Source organism: Cydia amplana, chromosome 15 (assembly GCF_948474715.1).
Source record: "Cydia amplana chromosome 15, ilCydAmpl1.1, whole genome shotgun sequence".
NCBI classification, from domain to species: Eukaryota; Metazoa; Arthropoda; class Insecta; order Lepidoptera; family Tortricidae; genus Cydia; species Cydia amplana.
The window spans coordinates 2,637,020-2,653,087 of NC_086083.1; the positions used below are offsets into that span (position 1 = coordinate 2,637,020).

Consider the following 16,068-nt stretch of genomic DNA (forward strand, 5'->3'; position numbering starts at 1 on the left):
TAACAAACTTTCAATTATTTTTTTTAGTAAACGTTACCTTGAATTCTTATATCATAATTTATTTAATAAAATACAGTGTTACGCTTAAATATATTCATAATTTCATAGCCCCGCAAAACTCAACAATGAGTTTGACTGTGGGGTCATCAGTCTCCAGTTATGTAACTTAAAATAATTATAGCAGGTAATTAATTAATTACTACAATATATTATGGTAATATTTTTTTTACATCTTAGATTTAGACTTGTTATTTTCACGTTTTATGGCTTCAGAATCTCCGAATGCCATGCCAAAGTACTTAAAACACTTATTGCAATCATTAGCCTAAATGAAAAGAAGACCTATAATTTTTAATGAAAGACATCGGCACGTCTTTAATTAACACAATTAAAAGGGATTACGGGATAAGGCATTCTGCGAACGTTTTCCGAACACGCACTTTTCTGCACCAAAGAAATGTATACCCAACCGTTGTGTTAATAGAGTTTAAAGTTGTTCAGCTTCCATTGATTGATTTTCAGGTTTTTGTGACGTTTGACATGACAGCGTAAATTGGTTGGTGGAATGATGGCAGAATCTGAGGATTGAAAGTGAATGAGTTTTCATTACTGGGGAATACTGGGGAAATCATTAGTTCGCGTCTCCGTTAAAGCTTTTATTGCGTTCTAGTTCCTGCTCTTTTATAATCAGATTACGTTTAATAATGGAACCGGAATTCTTTGTAAATAAACTTATTCGACTGTATCGTAAGCCGCTTTACGATTTACCGCGAAATACGAAAGAAAGTACATTTTTTTAAATTTTACGAGTTTAAGAACTGTCTTGCAGACTTCGGAAATTGTCTAGCGTTTTTGAGTAGATGGAAGTGGAAAACGGTTGAGGTATGTTGGTACACTTGGTACATGGCAAATTGATGGCCAATAAATTTACATTTTCAGCCTTATCACATGCATGTTGATATCTGTTTATTTAATTGTGTAGCAATTTTATTTATTGCATGTTAAATAATGTTTTGCAAAGATGTGTCCCGCCGAGTTTCTTGCCGGTCCCATGTTGGAATACACTCCTACAATTTTGGAGGGATTTAAATCTTCTCTGGTCAGAGGTGTAGGGTTAGCGCCGGGGTAGCTTTGTTTGACATTCACAAGTGCATTGTAATATGTCTACTTGATGAACAGACCTAGATTTTGGTTCGCCTGCTATTCATTGTTTTTAAAATTTTACTCCAGTTTGACACAAACGCAATAATTCGGTCGCTAAAAAAGTTAATGTAGTTGAGATATATGAATAAATGAAACACACACGGCCGGCCACTTAGATATTTATTACGAGACTAAACGGCCTGCGATATGAGAACAAGACAAGTACCGTTAGGTAAGTAAGTATAGGTACATACATTACAGTAGTGTTGATTCTGAATGTGTAAAGGATGACTCACGATAGAACGGTCCGGGTCTGAGGACCTACCGTGAACCACGTTCGACGTGTTGCCTCCCTGTCACACTTACGTACGAATTTACAAATGCCTCACAGAGGCTGAGTCGACGCGTCCGACACTTCATTTTTTCTGATGAGGATCAGTGATCACGTGATACTTTAGAAAACGCAATGTCGGGCGTCTCGACCCGGACCCGGACCGTATTAGCGTGAGTCGTCTTTAAAGTTCCCAGAGCACTCACAGATGTGTACATTTGTCCCAAAAATAAATAAAAAATAATTTAGAAATCGAACTTATCGTCAAGTAACAGACAACTTAAATACCCAATTTTATTTTTCATTTAGAACTAGAACTAGATCATGAATATTCTTGGATAGGGGTCTCGAATGTTAGTGACAGTTTGATTTAGGTAGGCTAGAACGGCGTTCTATTTGACCTAGGTATTGTGTATTTTAATTCCATAAAAAAATATTTATTTAGACGGTTTTCAAAAAGCCGAAGTGCCCACCTCTAAATGAACTCTATATTGTGCTACCAATAAAAGTGTTTGCCGTGTAAATTTACGAAATTTGACTAAAAAAATAGCTGGTCAAGCAGATCTTGTCAGTAGAAAAAGGCGGCAAATTTGAAAAATGTAGGCGCGAAGGGAGATCGTCCCATAGAAAATTTGGATTTCGCGCCTTTTTTTACTGACAAGATTTGCTTGACCAGCTATAAATTCGGGTAGTCGTATATTTATATAGTTGGGTTATTTTTATTCATCATTAATTCCATAGTATATTTTCGGAATTACTCGACAACCCGATGTGTTCGGAATATGAAATCGTCCGTTTTGTCTACCCCACCTGATAAACAGTAGGTATCTTATTCTTATACTTTTAAACGAGCAATTCTTGTTTATTTATTTATTTATATAATTCAGGGATCTCAGAAACGGCTCTAACGATTTCGATGAAATTTGGTATATGGGGGTTTTCGGAGGCGAAAAATCGATCTAGCTAGGTTTTATCTCTGAAAAAAACGCTAATTTTTGAGTTTTTTTTTATGTTTTCCGAGCAAAGCTCGGTCTCCCAGATATTGTAACAATGAAGTCACAATTGTATTGTAATACAGAGTTATTAAATATAATCGTTTGAGAAACGTTCATCTCCAAAGCCTTTCATGAACATTGTAACTCATGAAAGGGATTTAGGGAAATATCAGATTTGCGGAGGCGGAAAAGATACTTGTAATTAAGAGATGTTTTATATTTCGCTGTTAATTGCGATTTGCCTTTAATAGCATTAAATGTATGGGTTAATTTAAAAAAAATAACGGGTTGCACTCCGGGAGTGCCGGCAGAAGTGAAAACTCAAATGACTAGTGCAAAATGTCTGCAGCACTATGTATAATTGAGGTTAACGCCATCTAGCGTTATTTCGTCGTATTACTTGAAACCCCTAAGCACATCACTGTTAGTACTCGAGTTATATTAGTACCAGTTAGAGGGAAACTCACTAGACGGCATTTAAATCAATAAAGAAAAACTTAATGACATTGTAACAGTTTTTCGATCAGGTCACGTATCCGTCTTACTCTTACGTCTTACGTCTTATGAATCTTACCTCTCGCGAGTTCAACATTTTATCCCCATCACAAAAAGTGCACAGCGCTGCTAAAGAAGTTTTCACTTCAAAAAAAAAATATCGGTTTAAGAATTACAAATACAGTTGTAAGTGTTGCCGCCTCTTTTTAAGTAACAAATACCTTTGTTAAGAGGCAGCGCTCTTCCTTAATTGGCAGTTGAACAACAATATTTTTGAAAAGTAAAATAGAAATTAGAAGAAATAAAATGAACACATCAGAGAATAACAAAAGGGCGATTCTCAGAGATGACGTTCGGTGCCTGATTTCGGTGCCGAATTTTATTTTTTACTTATTTGATACACAACTTTATTTCCTAAAATCTAGCCTTAATATAAAAAAATATTGGTAGTGGAGGTCTCCATTAGAACCTTATAGTTTCTTTGATATTCGAGATTTAAAAAACACCGAAATCATGTGCAGGCACTGAAATCAAAAATGCTTACACAAAAATCACAGTTCAATTTTATATCTAAATTATATTATAATTTATTAATATTTTTAGTCTTATTTGATGATAAGCGATGTAGCGAGGCTAATGATATAGCATAGCTTACATAAATTTAATAAATAGTACCTTTGTTTACTCAAGATTTTAAAATAACCAAGTTGCGGCTTATGAAACAACATCTCTAGAAGATATCCCACACTAATTGACTATCCTCATACAATAGGGCGATGTATGGTCCTGAAACGAGTTTCAGACATGTCGACCAAATTCGCACATAAGTGCTATGAAGAAGAAAATGTTTGTTTCACACAATCCAACGGCACACTCATCAAAAAGAAACTTATGTTACCTATACCCGATAAACAAGATACTTTTGAGTGAGGTTCAATGCTCAAAAATATTTAATACACTTATAAAACAATGTAAACAATACGGAAAACGAGTATTTTGCTAGACTTATAAATATGTAGTATTTTTGAATGACAGAGGTTTAAAGCGTGAACTCCCTCAATTTAAAACTATTTGAAGTTGTTGACTAATGCTTAAAGATCAAATCACCTATTAATTATCATCTCCTGCACCCTCACACACTTGAGCTAAATTGTAACTCCGATATTTAAACATAAATAAATACATCAGACATTGAGGATTGTTAAAACATTGGCTATGTTGAATTTGTGTTCATGGCTATGCTTTAGCAATATTGATCAGTAGGTACGTTCAGTGCCTTTGAAGCGATATCGACAATAGAAGGCCACTTTATTATTAATCCCTTGTTTTGTGGGTGCACCTTGCATAGTATGTAAAAATACAAATTATTTTAAACGAAGTGGGATCTAATTAACTGCATTTATTTAATATGGCTGACACGTTTAAAGGTATCGTGGTGTAGGGTATCAAGTGATACAGAGGACAAATTCACATAATATACTCCATTGGTTTGAAAAGAGAGAAAGAAACATTGGGTCTACGATTTTCAACATACATCTTGTGAAAAAAAAAACACTACTCATTGTAAACTAGTGATTTTGTTTACTTATACTATGACTTAATTTACGTACAAGCATAGTTTTACGTTTATAAAGCGTATCTTGTACTTTTTAGATGTGCTAAGTTAGAAAATAAAGTACAAGAAACTAGTTTACAAAGCAGGATTTGAATTTGGTGATCACTTTCTTGATATCGGTGGTCAAAAAATCCACCGAAACCAAGGAAATCAACACCAGTGATGTCAAAATTAATCGCTTTTTAGCAATTACAGAAATAGTATGAATGATACAGAGAAGATGTAATAATGATGGGTTTAGGTACTTTCGAGGATTTCTTAATCACTTGCATAGCGATAAATGCACTAAAACTGTGGGAGAAAATTGCACCACCGATCTCCAAAAAAACATAGAACCAAATCCACCGAATGACAGAGAAACATTTAAAAAACTACCTTAGTATATACTGTGACTGCACCTCTACTTTATTCAACGGTTAAGGCACAACTAAAGCATACTTTGTTTGAGCCACTGAGTTCCTGGTCTACAACTTTGTAAGAGTACCGACATGGTTTGTAAATTACACCGAAATCAGTCAATAGCCCGGGACACATCCTAAATTTGGTTTTATTGAATGTGTTGAGCAAACACATTATTTTGATATAAAGAATATGATCAGTTAATACCTTATGCGTGAACACCGATAATAACTCCGATATAATGCCCCATCTTGAGTAATAATTTTTTGTTTCAAAAAATCTGGGCGCGGGACACGCCCACCGAACATCATTTCTCGCATTTGGATATTTTTTTAATGTATTATATAAATAATAAATAAATAGTTTGATAGTGTCCCAGACAGAATATATGCTGAAAATCATGCTTGAATTAATTCTGATTTATTGAACAGTAAATTCAATAACTATTTGCCGCGGACACGTAAAAATGGCCCTCCTGAGAAATGCCCAAAACTAATTACTTAAGTATAGTTTAATTTAACCTAATGAGAAAAAGGACTTGAAAGTCCATATGAGTATGTGCTTGTGTGTGCTATATTTTTTAGAACAATATATACAGCAGAGTTTATTAGCACAAGAAAATACGAACAAGAAAGTCAACATGATATTTACATGACATTACAGTTATAGGTTTATACTATTTGACAGCAAAGAAACCTCTAACATACTTGAACATTTAATACAATCATTAATAAACTTGTACATCGTTATACCTAAGTAAGAACTTTAATTACCCTCATTCATTGGCCTTTGCGTCTATTGCAGACGATTTATGATGCAAATCGGAGAGACAATGACCTCTCCGGACTTAACACCGCCTGGGACGGAATTAAGGAAACGCCCTACAGTTTAATAGATTCAATTATGTTTCCATTTTATTTTTAAATAACACCGCCCTTTTTAAATAAGACAATGGGAGAAATTAAAATGAAGACACAGTATGTATACGTAAACCTAAAGGGGCCCACTGATTACCAGTCCGCCGGACGATATCACCCTGTCAGTTGTTCGGAACTATCACCAAAGCTGTCCCAAAAACGTTTAACTGACAGGCTGATATCGTCCGGCGAACTAGTAATCAAGGCCTTAAAACATCCTATAATATTACGTAGGAAAGTGTTGTTGTATGTAAAACTACTACTCAAATGTCGTTTTAAAATGAGAGCGTAACTTCGATCGGCGGCTAAGTTCGTAACTCTTAATATCTTAGATTACATAATAGTTCTCTCTTAGTCTTAATGCAGGTGGCTAACCATTATTCATTAACTGAATGAACTCTAAACAAGCTATACTATTTCCTACTAGCCAATTCGAACATACCTACACTGATATAAGAATGACATCTAACTGATGTCATTCAGTAATCGTACATTTCATCGTAAATGTGCGAATATGTATATTGGCGCAGGCGAGACGCGCGATAACTAAATATCATTCTGATATCAGTGTACGTTCGAATAGGCCTGATAGTCCGATGTAAATTAACAGAAACAATGCCCACTAACGGTTTCGCCTACATTAATCACAATGACAGATCACTTAACAAGAACCGTGATTGATATCCCGCAAACAATACTCGGAGAGTTCTAATAAGTCATTAACTTGAGATATCTCTTTTAATGAAGTATCCTGCAAATGGCGCAAGAAGGGCGATTTGGACTATTGTATTGGTTGTTTTTTTTTTTATTATTGTACAGGACCTTTGTACTATTGTACCTGCATATCGGCCCTATCAAGTCCACTTCTTATATTAAAAAAAATGGAATATTTAAATATGATAGGACAAATTTTATATTAAAGGAAAAAATGGAAAAAGTTACGCTTCCGGCAGGACTTGGGATATGCATAAGGGAAGGAATGGAAAGATTTGCGAGGTCCTAGGCTTCCGTAGCTCAATTGGTTAAGAGCAACACACGGATTGTGGAGGATGCGGGTTCAAGTCCTGCCGAAAGCGTAACTTTTTCCATTTTTTCCTTTAATACATATAAAATTTGGAATATCGCTCGCAGACGTTAGGACGATTTTACACAGATCACCCTAGTCCCATAGTAAAGCTGATAAGGCTTGAGTTGTGGGTAGTAGACGACATTATATAGTTTTATATAAATATTTGTTTACATAAATAACTCGGGTATAAGTATTTGTGATAAACACAAATAAATGCCAAACCAAACCCGAGACCTCCTGCTTCGCAGGCAGGATCACTACCGATTAGGCTAGGAGGCCGTCAAAGTACTCTTACGAATTGAACTTAGAATTACTCTTTTAATGGAATACTCTTTAAGTATTTAAATAGGACTCAGGAGTAATTACCTACTTGAGTTTAGGTAACGATTGTAGGTATTTTAATCATAAAAGCATTAGCTGATTTAAAAATCGTGGCTTTTTTAGACTGTCGATTGTTGAACGTATAATAATGGTTAAGTACGCTTTTAATTGAATGCTCTTTAAAAATGGATCTGCTGAGTGGTTACCTACTCGAGCTTAATACGATTATAAGTATCGGATGTTTTAAAATTCTACTTTTTAAACTTTTATTTAATTTAATAATAGGTATTATGCTTTTAAATTAATCTACATTAATATTATTTACTAATTAATTCTCAATAAAATATAAGAATATTATCAAGTCGCGTCGCGCAAGCGATAAAATATTAGGTATATATCTTTATATATTTCTTTGTGACTGCCACATCCGTGAACACTAGAACCATGCTTGAGGGTCGCTAATATTTCTTCCTTGTGGGCCGGATGTCACGAAGAAATATATTAGTTTACAATATCAAATAAATTAAAATAAAACTATTCCTATTAGTAACATAAATTAAATATTCACAACTCTTACCCGATCCGGGGAAAAGTACACAGCATATTAAAAAAGCGATCAGCAACTGAGTTAAGGTTAGTATTATATTATTATTTTACATTCAATATATTTAAAAGATTATTTGAGAAAATATATATACAATTTATTTATTGAAATAAAATTTTACAGCGTTACAGCTAAGGGGCGCAAATACGCTGTAAAATTAAGTAAGTAATAATAAAGCTATAGGTAATAAAAATTGTAAGATAAATATTAAATATGACAGTAGGTAATTAATAAGCTAAGTAAGTACCTATGTTGATGACTTTGGTCGGCAAACAAGGCAGTCAGGTACAAAAGATAAAAAAATCATTGTGAAGTGTCCGGGAACGTGATATGTGAGCAATCTTCACCATTTTTTCAAGTGACAGCTTTCCGAAGGAAATTTTAAAATGTTAGGTTTTTACAACCAGCAGCCAGCACAAAGGGCCTTACGCGAAGGAGGTTTTATAGCGAACATTATATTATTAGAAAAAAAAATCTTACTATTAGGGCCGGAGCCAAGGTACCAGTTAAACAAATTTACTACCGATTGGCAACTATAATATAGTGTTGTAGAGCATGTTTCGGAGAGAATGAAAAACATAAGTCTTAGGGCTCATTTAGACGGCGCGCGAGATCGTGTACGATTTTAGTTACATTGCGGACCATTGAAGTTACAACAATTCTGCCGACCGATAAAATACCGCAATGTAAGAAAACTCGCATGCGAGTTCTCGCACCGTCTAAATGAGCCCTTAAAGGTCCTAGCCCGCCTTACCTACCCGGTGTCTGACCTAATGACCCCATTCAAAACAGTCGCAAGGGTTATAATTTTTACCTTTTGGTACGGAACCTTATATCCAGCCTGTATGTTTGGGCACAAATTTATACAAATTCCATTTAAACATCCACTGATAGTATTTTAATAATTAAACAGAAATTGAATTTAAACGATTAATTGTTTCTGTTCTCAGCTGAACGCGCAAATGGCAGACGAATTTTGACACGCTTCCGCTGCTGGAATTTCACCAGCAATTATTAATTTAATTAATGAACATAGTTAAGTCCGGCAATTTAAATAATTTAAAGCGTCGGTTTCTCGGAACTCGGATTCATGCTCTCATTTTATTATTTAATCGTAAATTTTCGATGGCGTTTGCATGTCAGGCATTAAGTTTCATTCAATGTCTGATTTCTACAATTATCATCCCTTTTTTTTATGTCAAAATCATGTGTTAGTTTGTGCTAAATGATTTGGTGGTAATTTTACCCGAGCGTCTCGCTTGCGAAAAAGGGATGACCTATTTATACAACGTCCAATACTTGGATTGAATCTTGGTTCACAACGAAATGATGTAGAATACAACGTGCTTTTATGATGTCTGTTGCAAAGGTGAAAGAAGCATTTAATGGTCGAACCAATACCCTTCCTAGTTAGCTCACGGGCAAAGAATATAATACCTAACACCTACTCACCTCATGAGTCTCACGACATCGTATCGTGTCTTAATGCGAAGCGAGGCTGAACGGTCGGTCGTAATCTTTTTTGTTCGGTTGTCTGTATTGAACTGGTTTCATTTTACGTCGTGTATTGTCATGTCGAATTTAAGTTTCAAATGTCGGTCGTTCCAAAAATGTACCTAGGTATGTCAGTCAGCCAATCAGTCAGTCGGTCTATGTCAGCCTTTCTCTACGGACAGCCTTTCTCTACGGACGTTAGAAGCTCCGACAGAGGTAGGTATAATTTTTAAACTAACTTTTTATGCAATTAAACCAATTTCAAATTATCAAATTTATTTACTTAATTTCGTGAAAGCAATAAATCTAGCCTAAAATCGGAACACCTGGCGTTAAAATTGTATATTAAAGTGACAGGCGATAATCTGCGTCGTTAACTAAATAACCAAATAAATTTGGATTTTAGGTTTCAAATAGCACTAAAAATATTGGTGCGGAATATAACACAAGTGAAGTAGACTTTGATTAAGTATCGGCGAAATTGGCGATAAATTGATCGTTTTAGGCTCGCATTTAGGCTTTTAGAAAAACTCGCTCCTTTTTAGGTTTATTTTTGCCATTTGTAGTCGGAATCACGAGTTCACTAAGTATTGACAATGATAAAATACCCTTGAATGTTTCTTATTCAGGAAATACGTTTTTTTGCCATTTGTAATCACGAATAGGTACTTACAGTCAAAGCATTTATTTTCAGTGGGTAAGCAGTAGCTAACCTACCATTCGTACCGTGCCACAATGAGAATGAACGTGAAAGTCACTAGGGACCTTATACCATTGTCATTGTGTGACAAGGTACGAAATGGTACTGAAATTAAATTAAACGTACTATTGACGGAAAATTAAAAACACTAAACTTGTGAATGTCCGTTTGTCAGTAAGTTTGTTAAATAGGTACAGAAAATACTCGCACAAAATCTGTACTATAATTTTAAGACGATGAATTAACATATTTATATTGAATTTCTCCAAAACAATAGATGTTAAATGTCCTACAAAAGAACATTGAGCGTTTTCGTTTAATATTTTAGTTTACAAGAGGAATGTTGTAAACAATGCCTAAATAAACTTCATTATTATTCATGAACTGACAGACTTAATACAAAGTCCAGACGTTGTAAATTACGAACAATTTACAAACATCACATCGGTCACGTCATTGAATTTTGGCAAGCTTGTAAAGGTAATTAATTACACATTCAACGTTATAAAAACAGTAGGCACTTAATCGAATACATGACAAGTACAATAAAAATATCCAGGTGTAATTAAAAAAACCATACATAGTGAATTAATAAACTTTTTAGTGTTACGGTTGTTTAATGTCCATGGTGGTTTGTTGTCTAGGAGAAAAATAACTCTTAATATCCAGTTTTTCTGTAGTTATAAGGCATTTCCATTATAGATCATCTACTAAGCATGTTAGTACCTACAGCGTGGTATAACATTTTTTCTAACAAACTGTGCCACTATGCCCATGTCATTTCGACAACGACGCAAAGTGAAAACACAAAAAAGTTGATCCACCCAATTACATTACCAGAAAACAACACACAATACCTAGTTGTTTTAGTAGTCAGTTGTAGAAAAGCTGAAAATGACTGATCCAAGCGGGTCGACCTGCTGACAGCTCACCGCTGACGAAGGGCGATGGGTTTAGAAGAGAAGGCTGCCATAAGGTGTCATCGTACGTCTTCCGCAAGGCATCCCATACATCCTTCGCAGTTTTCATCTGCACAATGTGAGGATAGCTATTTTTTTAACACTCAAACATAGTCTCGGTCGAGCCTTCTCCTTTTTTTACGAGCTAATTTGTCAGCGTTCTCACCTGAGGTTTCGGATTTTCCAGTAATACAATGCCACAAATCCTCGAATACGAGTATATTTTGCATTTGAAATGCCCAATCACGATAGTTTTACCTACTGGTACATCGCGACTGTAGCTTTTAGCTTTTCCATCGTTCCTTTTCATCCATATTTAGCGAAATATAATACACACATGACACGTTTACATAGAAAATTAATGTCGAGGGACAATCGGAACAAACACAGGCTTTGACATCTTCAAATTCAAACTATATTCTAAAGATGGCCAGTGTTACACTTCCAATATTACTAGGAAAAATACATCAAAATTACATGGGTATTTACAAAAATTGTAAAATGAAATAAATAAGTCCTGGATTAAGTTTCCCGAATAATATGTTCTCCACTCCATAACCAGCGGCAACAATAATATAATGCCTTTATTGGGCGTTTTGAAAACTTCAGAAAAACTCTACCACTCCGTACTAGAATAAGAATAATATTTATTTAAAAGAAAAAACCTTATTAACAATTATCAATGTCCTGTGGCCCCACACTAGGCTATGCCTGTTACTTACCTACTGTTTTTACTTGTACACTGTGCATCCCAAGCCTAGCCAAATGGCTCTCTGGGATTAGCAAAGGCAACGACCAACGACCTTATGACATGCCTTTGTTAAGCGAGGCTGGAAAAATGCGCTCTCGTGTCGGCTCGTTGATTAGTATTATTTGAATCCTGGCACGGGACGGGACGCTTTGCGGACAGCCTTTTTGTACTCAAATTTAAAGCTAAATAAAAATTATTCGTCGCCTCGTAGCACGAGTTTAAATTCGGAGGCCACGGGGTTAGTTTTTTGAAATTTAGGTATCTATTTAACATCATTTGATATTTACCGATTGGTTTTGTATGGCTTAATCATGTATGGAGATAGCCACGTGACTTTTCGTAACATTATTCCCGATTGTTGTTATTGTTTTTTTTTTGTTTGGCATTTGTCGATTTACGATTGTCGTCTTGGCTAGGCTCCCAGGGGGCCTACCGCGAAAACCAATATTGGCAAATTGCGAGATCTTTCTCTTTTACTCCAATGAAGGCGTAATTAGAGTGATAGAGAAAGATGCCCGCAATTTGCGAATTTAGATTTTCGCGGTTATAGCCCAGATATCTGGAACGTGTAACTGTCTAACCTAACCAATTATAACAACAAATGTTCACCTCTATCCCGTTTCATTCAGCTCAATCTTCCGCACTACTAAATTTTTAGGCAAAGAAAAATAATTTGTAACAAAATTCTCCATGATACAAAACAATCGAGTCTCCAGAGTCCATAGTGAGATTTATCTCTGAGCGGGGCACTAACTCAGCCGGACCCGTGATCCCGGCTTAAGAGCGGGTGCGACCACAGTGCGAGCGATTTAGACAGCTAGGTACATATTTAGAACGTACGTACGTAGACTAACAAATATTCACCTGTTCAGCTTTGTCCAGCTCAATCTTGTAAATTTCCAACGGACGTAGCAAATTCTCCATGATATTATCGCCATCAGATTTTGATATATCTTTGATGAGAGGCCAAAGTATTCACACATAACTAAACAAAGGCTGTGTCATCAAGATCTTGTATGTTTTAATATTTTTGAGCACCTTGGCCGCTCCGATATATCTGAAGGTGACTATAAAACAATCGAGTCTCCAGAGTCCACGGCGAGATCTGTGAGATTTATCTCTGAGCGGTGAACTAACTCAGCCGGACCCGTGATCCCGGCTTACGAGCGGGTGCGACCACTGTGCGAGCGATTTAGACAGCTAGGTAGTTGGAACCTACGTTACGAGTACTGTCCAGCCTAACTTTTAATAAAAAATATTCACCTGTATTCAGCTTCGTCCAGCTCAATCTTGCTGCACTAAATTTCCAAACGGCATAGCAAAATTCTCCATGGCATAATTGACATCAAATATTAATATTATCTCTGATGAGCGGTCAAAGTGTTTACAAATAACTGAACAAAGATCAAGACGTTAAAGTGCATGTTCAAATACTTTTGACCTCCTTGGCCGCTCCGATATATCTGAAAGTGACTTCAAACCAGAGTCTCCAGAGTCCATGGTGAGATTTATTTCGGAGCGGGGCAGTAACTCAGCCGGACCCGTGATGCGACCACTGTGCGAGCGATTTAGGTACAGACTACACAGACACCGCATTATGAAGCGTTTACAAAGGGCACAAGGTCACCACAAAGGTGCAATTTTACATTTTTAGGGTTCCATACCTCAAAAGGAAAAAAATACACAAAATAGTTATTTACCTATAGATGACAGGAAACTTGTAAGAAATGTGCAGTCAAGCGTGAGTCGGACTTAATGTACGGAACCCTTGGAACACGAGTCCGACTCGCACTTGGCAGGTTTTTTTAGATTTGAGGAGCACAACTGAGTTGTATAATATTTTACACCATTATATTTTAAAATAACCCAGTTACACTCCCAAAACTACACGAAATTCCTATGAACATAATAAGTCCGCCATTTTTTATGTGCAATAAAGTTTAAATAAAATAAATAAATGTTTATTAGGTACTATAAACATTATATTCAGTGCCACTGTACTGTAGTTCACTATCCTCCGCAACAATAAATCGCTCCGCTTATCACCGTGCTAGCACCCACACCAAGCATTACCTAGGCGGCCTAGCTAATGGCTCCTCTACACGATGGGCCAACGCTGACCACTCCAAGGGACGCATTTATGCGTTAGAAGGAGCAAGTGATATTGCTATCTCATTCTACCGCATGGCTGCGTCCCTTGGAGTGGCCGGCGTTGGCCCATCGTGTAGAGGAGCCAGAAGGTGACAATCGCTATTGCTTCGCCATCGAATCGCTTTGTGTCTCTCTATCACTCTTCCATATTAGTGTGACAGTGACAGTTGCTTTTCGTTCGCTACGGAGCGTTAGCGATTGGCATGTTGTCTACGGTGCCAGTCCCTTTAGTCATGGGCTTATTTTCGGCGCTCGGTCGCCGTTAGCGTAAAGATTGTACCATCATTTAGGGTCATGTTGCACCATTTAGGGTCCTAGCTTAATTGGTGGTTTAATACTTACGCTATAGAATTAACAATATGGTAAGAACCCTAAATGGCATAACAATCCCGTGTGGTGACTACATCGACCCCTATTGCTCGTCAAATGACCCGCTGCGCTCATAACCATGCTAGATTGTCGATCCATCTTTTATCTTTTTCGGGGTCTCTACATTTATCAAATTTTGTAATATTATAATACTGATAAGATCCGGACGTACTTTTATATTTTAGTTAGATCTCAACTCGATCTCCTTTATGAAAATTGATATTTAATTACATAAACGGGTCTACCGCGATATAATTTCATTGTTTTTGCCTTTAATTCCCGTAGACCCGTTTGTGTAATTAAATATGTGTACAAAACGCGAGAGTTTAAAGTGTTATATTATAAAAATAGAGTTTAAACAAGATGTTTATGACATGATTGTTTCATTCGAAAAGTTATATAAAAATAGAAATAGAAAACACTTGTCTGCACAAAAGAGGTTACAAACTACAACAATACGAACTCATAAATATGAATTAAAACAACACACGTTCGTGAGCTACGTTAGTTTCGTGACTAATATGAAATCAGTTCTACGAAACATTAATAGCACCAATTAAAAGCATAGCTTTAGCACTTAATGATGTCAAATATGGGTGTTATCAGAAAAGTGAAACTGTTTTAATGAGGGAAAAATAACAAAACCTTTTTTTTTTCTATAACTTAAACTGCCTGTAATTATTATGTTAGCTGTGTAGTGTCATAAGTACCTAATTATGTAAATTGAATTTCTATATTTCTCTTAGATAAACAAATTTTAATCGCCTTAACGTTTTCATAAGACATTTGTATATTCTTTTTTTAGATAAGAAAACCGGGTATGGTACACACTTGGTTTCAGATACAAATCATTTTTACTATAGTTTCTTTAGGTACTAACTTTATGACACAATTTTCATTGATGATGTGGATTTGCCGATTCTCTAGAATATCTTCCGCCCAAAAGAAAGTCGAATATTAATGATTATGTACCTACTTCATCAATAAATAAGTACTTACATTGTACCTAGTTCTTAAAGTTTTAGGAAAGAAAAAGCGAGACATAATCGCCTTTTCATTGAAAAAGTTTCGGAACAGGTCGCAAAATATCCGAAGTTATTTTTAAGGTAAATGAATCTCTAGTATCAAATAATAATGAAACTTTGCTTTTACTGACAATAATTGAGGAGTAAGAGACTTCAAAAGGGCTTAATTTTGTTCATAGAGAAATAAGCCCTTTTGAAAAGACTCTCCTCAATTATAATTAATTAATGTATACATACAGGTTGTTTTTTTCATAACCTGCAATATTTTACGATGTGAATGTATAGGTCATAATAAGGATTGTATACTATTGGGACCAACTCGATTTTTTTTCTTTTTGCTCGTTTTTTTTTCTTCGTTTCAGGGTTGATCCCATAGTAAAAGTTGATCAGTATGACCTATATGTCATACATCGTAAAATATTGCAGGTTATATAAATAAAAACACCTGCATTTCCATCTATTTGTATAAGAAAATTGCATAAGAAGATTTGTAGTTGTAAGAAAATGCCGTTTTGAATCATGCTCCTGAGTTTATACGCAGTTCAAGATAAACCCTCTTTAACAGAACTATTTCCTCATAATCAAACTCCCATTTCTACAGACCAGACCCAAACTACTTTAAACAAAAACTAACAATCCTCTTACTTAAGTTAACTCCTCACAACTTCCCGGTCACTCGTGTAAGACAAATTGAGGAGTGATCGGAAGTTATTGTGCTAACCGTTGGGTG

The 16,068-nt window shown here is 35.6% G+C and overlaps 1 protein-coding gene across 1 annotated transcript in view; it reads left to right on the plus strand.

Annotated features, from left to right (window-relative positions):
• LOC134654438 (leucine-rich repeat-containing protein 24-like) overlaps positions 1 to 16,068 on the plus strand; it is a 33,207-nt gene that overhangs the window by 933 nt on the left and 16,206 nt on the right. The gene's annotated exons all lie outside the window — the stretch shown is intronic.